This window comes from Hoplias malabaricus, chromosome 1 (genome assembly GCF_029633855.1).
Source record: "Hoplias malabaricus isolate fHopMal1 chromosome 1, fHopMal1.hap1, whole genome shotgun sequence".
Lineage (NCBI taxonomy): Eukaryota > Metazoa > Chordata > Actinopteri > Characiformes > Erythrinidae > Hoplias > Hoplias malabaricus.
Genome location: NC_089800.1, coordinates 72358305 through 72369710, shown reverse-complemented (window position 1 = coordinate 72369710; position 11406 = coordinate 72358305). Strand labels below are relative to the sequence as shown.

Sequence of the window (11406 nt, the reverse complement as noted above, 5' to 3'; positions counted from 1 at the left end):
CATTTCCTGGATTTTTTTTTCCTCATTTTGTCTCTCATAGTTGAAGTGAACCTGTGATGAAAATTACAGACCTCTCTCATCTTTCTAAGTAGGAGAACTTTCTCAATCAGCGGCCGACTAAATACTTTTTTGCCCCTCTGTACAGTCTCCATTTATTCCATTTGCTGTTCTCCATTTCTGTTTCTTTAATTGTAATCACTCTTGATCAAATTTATCTAACCATATTCACACTGATTTAGTTGTAACTGCTGTTTGCAAGAGCCTCCTCTGTTTTTAGAACACGGAGCTTTGTCTAAGGTCACTAACATTTCAGAGCTGTTTGTCACTTCTCTGTGTGTTATCACTGGTCTATATCCTTGATGCATGGTTGGAACAATAGAGGGTGTTAACTCCCTCATCTCATTTACGGTGGAAGAGACTGAACAAAATGAACCTGGTAACATGTTTCAATAAATCCTTCTCTTTACGCTCACATTCATGTGGGTCTGTCTATTTAATTTTCAACAATTTCTCAAGCCAGACTGAGCAGAACAGGCCCCAAGATTGAGCCTTGCAGAACAATTTAGCAGTTTGTGAAAATTCAGAAATAACATCCCAACAGTCACACACTCCTCTCTCCATTAGGCAACTTGAGGCACTCCTCTAAAGTGTCAGACTAGCAAGACTACCAAGTGACTCAACTACGCCACCTGGTGAATTTCAGACTTAGAAATGTAATGTAAAACCTCATTAGGCACACATGTAAGTTAACATTATTCAGAGCTGTGAGTTTGAGCTCATTAACAATTTAAAAACCATTTAAAGTAATTTTAAAGTGTATGAATATTCTTGAAATAAGCAATAAATTTCACATTATCACTGTTATATTTATATTAATATCCAGCCATAACTAAACAGCCAAAACACTGATGAGGACAAAATAATCCATAAAGAGGAGGAAAGAAGGCTGTGGCCCCTTAACTCCTCAAGACTAAACTCGCAGAGGAACACAAGCATGGCAAAGGCCTCTTTACCAAGCTTCACACATAAAGGGATGGAGCAGTCAAGGCTAGCGTTGTGATACCCCACAAAATCACAAGACACAGGAAGCCATTCTCTGACAGGCAACAATGTTTTAAACCAAATTCTGTACAGGATGTCTGACCCACACCGACCACTAGGTGTCAGTATGATTGTTCCATTAAATGCAAATGAATGATTATAGGAGTTTAATGGAGTTTTTGCACTTTACACTAACAAACCAACTGCTTTAACACTGTCTGAATATAAAACAACCGCGACCCTGAAATGGAGAAGCGGAGAAGAAAATGATGATGATGATGATGATGATGAATATAAAACACTTTCAAAACTTTTGCCTCTTTTATGTCTCATTCACTTACATTTTTAGATTCACACTGTGCAGGAGAAAATTATATAATACTACTTCAGTAAATTCTCAGCAAATTTGATTAAATTACTTTTATAGTGTAAACAAAAGACCAGTTAAGAGCCTTTCCCTGAGGTAACGTTTAGTGGCAGGGGTAGAAGATGAATGGATTACTGCCACCTCTCACACAGTCAAACAGAAGCAGGTTTTGGCCGTTCCTGTTCAAGCACTGATCATAAACATGCACAATATATACGGGATGTTTTGGCAGTAATCCGCTCTGCTGACCTCACCTTTAAACCAGGGGGTAACCGGATGCTGTTGCGATACCACACTGGTTATGCTTATTCCTGGACATCTGGATGTAGCCAGTGTTTCCCCAGTCCAGACCCCAGCTACAAAACAATTTCATTCAAAATAAGACTTTTATGAAAGTCTGGTCAAATTTCCTGTTGATTTCTGAAGTAATGTGTTATAGAGACTCAGCTGTGTATGTTCTAATTAATATGTACCAGACAAAAATTTCATAATTTCATATAAATAATGGCATATCTATTGCTCAGGCTGCATTTTACATTTTATTTGATTAAATTCCACCAATAAACTGGTGCAGAAATGTGTTCTCTGTAGAGTGTGTTCCCATATTTTTATTCAGAAAATCTACAATCTAAAATCACTTGTACATTTTTGTATCGGTTTTGTTATTATTATATTATTTTATTTTATAACCTGTTCTTGACCATCCAGTAGTCCTTCCCCACCAACAGAGCTGTAACCAACAGCCAGAACCCCGTGGTCAAGGTCACTGCTGCTGCATTCCGGCTCATTGTAGATACCTGCAATCCAAAAATCAATCAGTCAGTTAATTAATGAATTATTTATACAATCGGTAATATATAAATTCATTCATAAAGCCGGGACTCTCTTGGTTAACCGTCTTTTGTAGAGGTGTGAATACTCTTCACAGCAGGGCGTTTTCCCTCTCCCTTCATTAAAAATCTATTTATTACTTTTAAACATATCAGACAACACAAACACAGACATTTACACACCAAAGACAAACATGTAAAATACACCAGAACCAAAGCATCTATACAATATGTAACCAATACATAAAGAGAAATGTTATATACAGTACCGTACAAAAGTTTTAGGCATCAGAGGTTATCAGATTTAAAAAGCAATTTATTTTGAGCACTAAGAGTTTATTTGCTAAAAAACGACTAAACAAACAAATAAATCCAAATAAGAATCTTCCAGTAGGTGTGATACTCTGTGTGTGAATGTGTTGGTTTAACTTTCTCCAAATCTCTCCTCGTGGAGTCCGTATTATTTGAGGTTGTCATCCAATACCTAGTTTTAGAGATTAATAAATAATTATTTTAAATAATGTGTGCTGTTGATTTAACAAACTCATGCAAATTAAGGAGAATCTGAACAAAGCATTGTTCTTCAAACTCACTCACATCTACACTTTTATAGATAAAAAAATCTTCTTATTTTTTATTTATTTCTTATTTGTTTTATATTATTATTTTTTGTATTCACTGTATAACTTGTACAATCACCATGCTTACTGAGAAGGCATTAGTGTCAATTGTTATGTAGGGGTTTGGATGAGTAAGAAGAAACAGGAATGGAGGTAAGTGGAGGAGAATACTTTAATGAAAGTAAGACACAAAGACAAAATACAAAATAAAGATGCAAATTCAAAAGTATCAATGAAGAACCTAAACCCAGAACTAGTACAAACAAGAGTGAATACAAAGATAGAACAAAGACAAACAAATAGGGGTTAGACATTGGACAAGGGAGGAAAACACAGACCTAAGAAACAAAACACCGTTCCAAAGGACACAGGGCATATGGAAACTAAACACATAATCTAGACACTAAACAAAGAGTATAAAAGCTAAACACAGAGCAAAGGGAATAAACTATGAGCAAGGACACAAGACAATAAACAGAACACAGAACCCCCGAGAAAGAAACAAAGCATGGACAGAAGACTGCAAACAATGACCCACAAACTGAAAATACAGACACTACATCATCCTGATCAGGGGAGTTGTGAGTTAATATACTCACCCAATCACTCACACACATTTCTGTGGTGTAGTATTTCAGTTATGATGAAGGAGAGGATGTGCTAAAACATAATGATGAGCAGATGTCTCATTAGTTATGGCTTATTAAATTAATTTACCTTTTTTCGAGTGACAGAAACATGCCCCATAGTCTAGTTTGTGATTGTCGGGTGATATTTACCGGACTCATACAGCGGGAAGGAGTAGAGTCCGGCGTCTATAGCCACAGACACAGGTCCAACGGTAATCACAGCTTCCTGCAAAAAATTTTTAAAAAGAATTTTTTTTTAATTCTACATTTCTCATATTGTGATTTCTCGTTTTGCAAACAAAACACACAGTTAAAAACCAACCAAACTGTACCTTTTGTTATTTTGTTGTCTGTTCCTAATCCTGCGATAGAAAAATGAATTCCCCATTCTGAATAATATAAACAAAAGTTCACTGACCCTTTTGTGAATAACCCAGCAGATTAAATGTGTTGAGTGGTTGCAGAGAGAAGCTGAATAATTGTATCTTCTCCATATGAATACAGTTGACAACATCCAGCTCCTCCCTCATCATGTTTTCATTGGACTAAACTCAACTCCAACTCCACTCAGTGGATGCAACTCCACTGCAGTGAATAGCACTTGGGAAGTTGGTGTCTTCAGTCCTCAATGATTATAAAGTCATTAGGAAGATTAAATAAAGGTTGATGTATGAAGTAGCTACACAAACCAGATTTTTTGCAAGCTTTTGCAGTTATCAACTTTCTTTTCCTTTGGTAAAACACCTAATGTTTTTGTAATTACCCAGAATTCATACATCACTGCTTTCTGTTTTTATTAGCATTTCACAGACTGCCCTAATATTTGTGGAACTGTGTTATATTTGTTAAGAATGTGTCTTTTGTAAGGGGTTACAAGGTCTTATTTTCCAGTCATGATGATACAAGACTATGCAAACACAAAAGCAGCAGCATCTCCTTACGTAGAATTATTAGCATTTTCTTTGTAGCATTTCATGTCTGAAAACTCTTTTTTTTTCACTTATTTTCCTTTGAGTTTCCTCTTCATATTGAAACATGGCTTGCAATGCAATCTGACAATTCATAGGAAAATGTAGAAGTGTACAATTGTCATTATCTCCTGGTGACATCTGCTGGTCAAATTGTATAACTCACTTTTAACTGTTGTAGCTCATCTTACTGAAAGCTTGGGCTGTCTGAAATGCTTGAGCTCATATTTCTGAACATTCTCTCTTGCACTTTGCTGATTCATGAGTAGAACAGGGAAAGCCCCAGGAATATCAGAACAGGACTGGAGCCAAATGGACAGTACCAAAAAGGGTCTGTTTACAGAAATATAACTCAGCAGAAATACTGTTTTGATTTTATGATTTCCAGCCAAAAGAAAACAACTGTTCCCTGCATGCACGTGTGTTTGGGGTGTTGGTTTGTAGAACAGTTGTAGAAGTAACATATATCAGTAGCCAGGTGATCCTCTCTAAAGGGACATAAATGTTGGTATTGTTAGAAATAATCTATCTATTTATCTACCCTCTCAGAAAAAAAAATATAATTCTGTTGATCCCTTCAAGGGAACATATTCAGTACCTTTAATTAGAGATCATAATTATTTTATAGTAACTGTAGATTAGAAAGTTGTGTTGATTTTATGCTCCCTGTTTCATCTCCAGGACTTTTATTGTGTTCTTTTATTGTCCACAGTTGTATAATGAAAGATTACAGAGATCCCCCTCTCCTTCTGGAGAAGAGAATGTAATGAACCTTTAGGGAACACAACTGGACTCTAACACCACTGTTAAACCTTTAAAGATACACTACACTGTTTGTAGCTTTAGTGACAGTAATGTTCCTGTACTCTACGTTTATATCTTTCTATCCATCTGTCTGTTTCTGTTTCAATATTTCAGAATATTCTCTCTTGTATTTTGCTGATCCATTGAGTGACTGCCTTAAGAGATAAAGTAAAAGCATCAACAGGAAACAGGGAAAGCACCAGAAATATTGGAACATGACTGGATCCCACTGGACAGTAGCAAAACAGTGGTCACTAATCCCCTCCTCCTTTTCCTGTTTAAAAGGCAGGAGCTGGGCAGATTGATCTGTATAATATCTACAGAGACCCAAAGCTCATTGGCACAGTGGAAGACCTCCTCTAAGGTATGTCCTAAATATTTTTACAACTTTAAAAATGAATCACAGAAATAGCAGCTGTCTGAGTTTATGGGAACCTCATGACACCCCACAATGCAGCTTCTCTGGAGACATCTTTAATTTAAAAGAGCAATCAGTCATTTTTTCCTTTGCTTCTCCTTCACATAATGAAATGATTCTGTACTAAACATATTTTAATCTTTGTCACCCTCAAATATGAGGACAGTACTGTGGGGTGTACTTACATGAGACACTGTTCATTTACCATAATACAGTGTTTCCCCGGGTCATTTTAATCTACATCTATGGGTCCATTCATAACGAAATGGCAAAATTGAAGCTTTGCACAGACAATGACAATATGAGATGCATTCTGGGGACTGCCATCAAAGTGCCATTTTTAACATATTGAATAAGCTGAAACAGAGCTTCTAGAATATGAAGTGCCCACAATTTATCAGCGAGTAAAAACAGCAGGGACTGTCTCTGAGCAGGGACTGCAACAGGAGTAAAATAATGCATTCCCTAACCCCAATTTCCAGTCGGGATGAGTTTGTGATAAGCCCTGCAGACACTACACAACTTTTAAAGTCGGGACAGATTATAAAGACTGTGTATATCACACTACACGTCAGTTTTTGACTATATTTATGGAGACTTAAAAATTGTCAGACACACATTACAGGACTGGGGATAATTCACTATGCGACTCCAAACTCCCGAACTAAACAAGCGACTCTATGGAGAGAGATTAGTCTCAAAATACTTTACAAATGCGTAAATATTAATATTACAAATAAAAAAGTCACATATGTTTCACTGTTCACAAATGAACACATCCCAATCTGTGTCTCAGTCTGCAGTTTGTACAAATACAGTTACATTCATTAATACATGTTTTTGGTTTTCACAGATATCACAATTTTATGCGAAAATAAATACATTTGTTTAAATTTACATTGCAAATATTTGTAAAGTCGAAGTCTGTAATTTAAACTGTATTTGTAAAATGTAGAATCTGCGTTTGTGGATCTAGTCACTCACGTGTTTTCCGTGACGTGCATTTGTTCCTTCTCTGATTTTTGGATTGTGAGACTTTCCTCTCGCATTTCACCCGATCCACATACAAATGCAGCCTGATCCACAAATGTGGCCAGCAGGTGAACAAGCCACCACTAGGTGGCGCTGTTGTTTCCCCCCAGTGTTTCAGAACAGACCTGTTTCTCTCATATGGAGTCGGTTGGAAAACAATACTCACAAATGTAACGGACTTTGTAACTGCGTTTGAGCAACTACATACAGGCAAAACTAAAATCCACAAATGTATTGGAATACACAAACTTCAAACAACAACAACAATAATAATAATTTAAATTCATAAATGTGTAAAAAAAAAGATTTGCATTTGTAAATCAAATGTTGTGAATGTGTGAATCAGTACCTTCTCAAACGGCTTAAAATATGCAAGAGCAAACCTTTTTAAGGTTCCAAATGTGACAGTGGGATGTTTTGAATGAGGTGGAAATAACCACACATTCGCCTTCTCTGCTGCGTGTGCGAATCTCTTTTCGCAGTTGCGGATTTAAGACCCTGTTTTGACGGCCAATTGATGGACCAATAGGAAAGCTTTAGCTGGACCAATCAGATCGCGAGGTTTGTTTAACCAATCACAACACTGATTTGTTTCTGTCAACCATAGCGCTTTTCCACCAAAAGAACTCTGGTTCTTGAACCGGTTTCGTTCCTGATCCTTGGAACCTTGGTTCATTCCAGTGAACCGTCACGTTTGGGTGGTTCTGCACGTGCCTGTGTTTATTTTCTGTGCTCTGTTCTCATTGGCTGTTGACAGGACTCATTCAGCCTTGAGTTGGTGAAGAGTTTACACTACGCGGCTACGTCCAAAGTCGGGTCGATAAAAAATCAAACATGGTTGATATACTGTGACTGGTCTGAAATGAGATTTGGAGGCAAAAACTCAGAGTCCGAGCCACTCGCGCACTACCTTACTTTCCCCTGCGACTGCACCAGAGTCTGCAGACTGTAGGGGGTGAGATAGACAGGGAAAGAGGGAGAAACAGAAAAAAAGAAAGGAAACAGAGAGAATGTGTTATGTATTCCACACATAATCCTTGCTGTCCAATTTAAAACCTGTATATCCCTGTTTGTGGATGTTTAGTTTAGAGAATTAGTGAATCAGTGACATGCTTGTTTATCATTGTACAACTGTAACTCATCCATGGCAGTGAACACACTTTCACACTAGTGATTCGGGGCAGTGAGCACTAAGCGAACACACACTCCTCAGCGCCCAGGGAGGGTTTGAGAATTAGTTGCCTTGTTCAAGGGCACTTCAGAAATTCAACCATGGTTGTTCCAGTCAGTCTTGGGGCGAGACCTCTAACCACTAGGCCATGGCTGCCCCCAAAACAATTAACTACATCATTTGAACACAGCAGCTGTCTTTCACGCTGTGTGTAAATCTCATGATGAATGGACCAATAGAAACGCTCCAAAATTACTCTGATAAAAACCTTTTTGTACTGACTTCCACTGAAAGTTAAGCTTTTTTTCCTTCTTCTTTACTTCAGTTACTGTTTTGGGAGATATTTTGGGAGATAGCAACGATATGCAGATCTGAGGACAGCCAATCCAATCTGAGGACAATAAATAAATAAACAATCCCACATTTGAGACATACCACAAAGAAGATCCAAAGATAATTATGCAAATGTGTGTCAATATTATGTATGTATGTATGTACATGTGTATGTCTCACAACAGGCAAAAACAGTCATGTCCAATACGACAGACAAAAAAACCCTGCCCAGAATGAGTGAGGAAAATACATCCCAAAGTATTCCCACCAATAGAAACGTCACTGTTGTAATCTCCAACTGCAGTGAAAGGTTCACCTTAGCCTTACCAAGGTGAGATTAAATAGATGAATGTTATACATTGTTGTTTTTTTCTGATTAATGTCACTCATAATGGAATTATGGCTTAACTAATTGATAACTAGACTTCATTTCTGGTATTTTGTCCAATTATAGTTACAATGTTTTTCTATGAGAGAGTCACCCATTTGGTCTGTGTAAAAACTGAGAAATAGGAGAATAGGAGGACTACTTTTTGGTTTTAATGTTCATATTTTCTGTTTTTTTTTTTTCCTTTTTTGTGAGCTGCTTAATTGACTGTATCCACTTACCCTACTTGAGAGGGGTGAATGCATTTACCTAGTATCACTGAGCTTCCCTGTGAGCTTCCTGCATTTCAAGGCTGTGATTTTATTTTCTGCCAGCAGGGGTAAACAGCATACATGTACAGCAATTATTTAGAAATAAAATAAAATAAATTTAAAAGATTACATAAAAAGGAACAGATACATATGATTAATTATATAAAACAATTTGGCAAATGACTATTTTGAAGGCAATACATTAAAAGTGTTGATTACTGTGTTAATACAGCAATTAGTATTTACTTGTAAGACTGTAATATTTGCTAAAGAATCTCTTTGGGAGCAACATTTATAAGAATAAATCGATCTAAATTAGCCTTCACAAGAATTTTTTCAATAATTATTTAAATTGTCCTAAAGGAAATTCTGTTAAAATCATGAAGGGAGGGCTCTGGAATTTTATATATTATAAGGATTTTTTATTTGGGTGGCTACTATGCTCAGTGCTTCTAATAAATAGGTATTTTATAGAGACAAGTGTAAGTGCCAGTGTGAGACTCATGGCATGTTGTTAATCCTGTGATTAGGGATTCATCCCAGCCAATTAAATGCTTTAACACCTCCTGAGTGGGATAAGTGGTACAGTCCATTATGCAGCTGACAAAAGAGAGAAAAGCTAAGAAAACCCAACCAATTAGAATTTCAGCTTTGTTTTAGACTTCAGAATGAATATTAAAATAAGCATTACACTGACCCATTATGTGTTTTTGATCAGTGCGTTCAGTGATACTGTCTAATATAAACTAACACCATATCTGATGGCATATTATTCTTGTTTTTTTAACAACCACCTAGTAACCACCTAGGATACGTTAGCAAGCATCTAGCACCCACCTAGCAACCATCTAGCACCTACCTGGGATACCTTAGCAACAACCTAGCAACCACCTAGGATACCTTAGCAACCATCTAGCACCCACCTAGCAATCACATAACAACACTTGCACAATTGTATATCAACATAGGAAAAACCCTAGCGACCACTTTGAAACGCTATACCAACCAGCTAACAACCACTTAAAATCCAGAAACCACTTTGAACACACTGCCAAGTATTTGAGAATTCCTTAAGTTGCACTATCATGCAGCTTCAGCATCTTTTTACATTCTAACTATAATTGGCCAAAATACCAAAATCTGCACTGGGTCTGATCACAAACCAATGAATAACCAGCGTAACTCTGATCAAGCTTATGAATAGTTGTTTCGCTTCCTGTATGTTAGATTCTACATTTCCAGTGGATACAACTCACATCCTCCACACCCTAGGATTGAAAGAAAGACCCAAGAGGTTTGTTCCTTCTCCAAAAGAACAGACAAGGACGAAGGAGCTGCTGGGGTCCTGACCTACCAGATCCTCACAGAGGAAGAGGTGTGTGACGGGGAACTGGCTGTGATGTTCTCTGTACCTAAAGACAACAACCGTAATGTGAACTGTTTGGGTCTTGGCATTTTGAAACCACATATCCCATGTAATAATGATCTGTACAAGCACATGTTTTATGGAAAGGGTCCATTCAAATGTGGAGTGTGCATGGGGATTTTAAAATACTCTGGAAAAAATGCTTCTGTGAGTGGAATAATGTCTCCTCACAGCCGAGCAATCATGAAAGTTGAGTTCTGTGATGAATATGTTTACACTCCCAATTTCATGACGACACCTAAATGTTACATAGATGCAAGTGTTCAAACTGACCAATCAGATATAAATCCGGAATGCTGCAGTGATGAACACAACCTGATTGACCAAGGTTTTCAGCCTAAAAAAAAAGACAGAAAACTGCTGTTACCAGTGTTTATTCTGCTGTTTTAAAAGTAAATATGTCTAGTCTAGTCACCATAAAAATTGGCACCATATGAAGAAAATGTCAAAAATTGAATTGAATTCAGTTTAACCTAGGAAAAACATATTTTACCATTATTAAAAAAATAAAAACCTGTGTGACAATTACTGCCAAACACTCTCTAGACCTTCCTGTGTTAGAAATGTCCTTTTAAGCATCTTTAAGCATGGGAAACCTTTCAGCAAAAAATTTGAAGTGTTTTTAGTGAAGTGTTAAAATGAAGTGTTAACTCATCTGATCAAAGAATGTTCCAAAGAAAGTTACAGGCGAGTATTTGAACTAAGGTGTTTAAGTTTGTGGACAGATGAAGGAAAAGTCTTTCTTGACGTGTCCTACAAATATTTTTGTCATGGAGGTTGTGTCAAATTGTAGCTTCGTACTTGGTGACCCCAAAAAAGTTCCTGTAATCTTCCTGTCATGAGAGAAATGACTCCTCCTCCTCAGAGTCTGTGTGGGCTAAAATATGAATGTGTCCCCTTCCAGGAAGGTTCTCTACAGCTCCAGTGTTTTTAATCTGCCATTGCCTGATTCATTAAGGTCAAGCCACTACTATTTCATATCACATGCTGGTGCATCAATGGAGTTCGTGTTCTGTGTCACCTTATCTTTCTTTATAACACAGTGAAACAAAGTCATGGATGACTGCTGAAGAGCTTCTGCACTCTAAATGGAAATATGCTTCAGTTTTAATTTGTTATTGACGATAA

At 37.1% G+C, this 11406-nt stretch overlaps 2 long non-coding RNA genes across 3 annotated transcripts; one reads left to right on the top strand and one right to left on the bottom strand.

The window, feature by feature from the left end:
* Positions 1 to 1515: 1515 nt before the first annotated feature.
* LOC136697776 (uncharacterized) lies at positions 1516 to 7191 on the bottom strand. 2 transcript variants are annotated; one of them, XR_010802750.1, is made up of 5 exons: positions 7093 to 7191; positions 3638 to 3713; positions 3458 to 3518; positions 2099 to 2205; positions 1516 to 1764 (listed from the first exon to the last, which is right to left on the bottom strand). It is a non-coding gene; the product is annotated as an uncharacterized lncRNA (long non-coding RNA). The 2 variants fall into 2 exon arrangements; XR_010802746.1 differs by lacking the exon at positions 7093 to 7191 and adding an exon at positions 6662 to 6718.
* LOC136697770 (uncharacterized) lies at positions 5551 to 10750 on the top strand. Its single transcript, XR_010802745.1, has 3 exons — positions 5551 to 5623; positions 8399 to 8544; positions 10080 to 10750. It is a non-coding gene; the product is annotated as an uncharacterized lncRNA (long non-coding RNA).
* Positions 10751 to 11406: the final 656 nt, after the last annotated feature.